This window comes from Protobothrops mucrosquamatus, unplaced genomic scaffold (assembly GCF_001527695.2).
Source record: "Protobothrops mucrosquamatus isolate PMUCROS unplaced genomic scaffold, P.Mucros_1.0 scaffold5590, whole genome shotgun sequence".
Classification (NCBI taxonomy): domain Eukaryota; kingdom Metazoa; phylum Chordata; class Lepidosauria; order Squamata; family Viperidae; genus Protobothrops; species Protobothrops mucrosquamatus.
In genome coordinates, this window is record NW_015391445.1 from 42,453 (window position 1) to 44,021 (window position 1,569).

Consider the following 1,569-nt stretch of genomic DNA (forward strand, 5'->3'; position numbering starts at 1 on the left):
GCGGGCCTGGCCTAGGGAGGATTTTTAAATTGGGTTTTTTAGAAATTTTAATTACCACAACACTAAAATATTGGTTTTAATTTGGTTTTATTCGGTGGGGTGTGTGGGTCTCTCTTTGTCTTTTAATAATGTTGTGAGCCGCCCTGAGTCCTTCGGGAGAAGGGCGGGATATAAATTGAAATAATAATAATAATAATAATAATATGGAATACTTTTTAGCATCGTCTCCCTTACTTCCGTGCATGAGAGCCCTTGCTGTTTTCTAACCAGATGACCAATCTTAAAACATACTTTAGATCAGACGGGCATAATTAAACTCACTTTGAGAATAATTAAAAAAGTCAACTGCTTGCCAAGCATTTAGAAGAACAGACGGATTTATTTATTATTTATTTAATCTGCGCTTCACGTGTGTGTGTGTGCAGCTGTTAAGAAGACACTTTTTCCAAAAGGCCAGTGACACCGATCCTGTTTGCATTTATGGACCACTCTCTTTCACAGATATAAGCCATTCACACATTCACTGTTTGTTTGTTTCCTTTTGCTCCATGTGCAAAAATCAACAAAGAATGAACAGCGGCAGCAGCAAACAACAGAAATAGGATCTGGGAAGAGTTACCTGCCCTGGGAAGAGAAATGGGAGAAGAAAGCTAGAAGATGATGAGGGTAAAGAAGAGGCTTTTGGAGAGAAAGAAATAAAAAAAGGGGAAAGCCTGTTTGATATTACACCAAAACAAAACAGCCTCTATCAAGCAACAGCTAAACTCCTAACCCTTCAGAGGCTTTAGAACAGCCATAAAATTCACATTTATCTGCATCTCCACTATTTACTTGTTTTCTTCTATTCTTCTGAGCAACAAACTCCTTTTCTTAAATTCACAAATAATTACAATGAGTCTTCCTATTAGGTAATATGCTATATAATTATCTCCATTTAGTTCAATTGGCACTCATCTAATTTTAAATTAGTTTAATGAGATTTGGTAAATGGTTTGGTTATTCCCTGACCTCAATAATAGCTGTTTTAATTTTTAATCATCCAAATAAATTGTACTAGATTACAAATATATCTATTCACAGAAACAATGTTATGTCCTCGGCTCACCTCTAAATAAGAGATTTTTTTTTCCTCTAGCCTCCCATTCCAGAAAATATAAAATAGCACATAATAACTATTTTGACACGCACAATATTCAATTAAGAGGGAAAGCATATCAAGTATTTCAGCTAGATTTAAGAGATCCTAACGCTAGTAAAATTTCAACTCACGATTTGTCTAGATGAACTGAGATTTGATTCTGACTCTAATCTAATTATAGTTTATGGCTTTGTTTTCAGCAGATAAACTCTCATCTGAATTATTTTTTTTAAAAAAAATCCTAGTTTGTGTTAACTTTGAAATATCATTACATTTAAATCCATAATACTCTCTTAACGCTGATAGAATTTTGTTTTTGTTTTTTTTTGCTTTTCCAGATTCACATTCTTTCGGTGGCTGCATGATTCTTTGTCTGCGTAGATTGGGAGTCTTCAAACTTGGTCCTTTTATGACTTGTGGACTTCAACTCC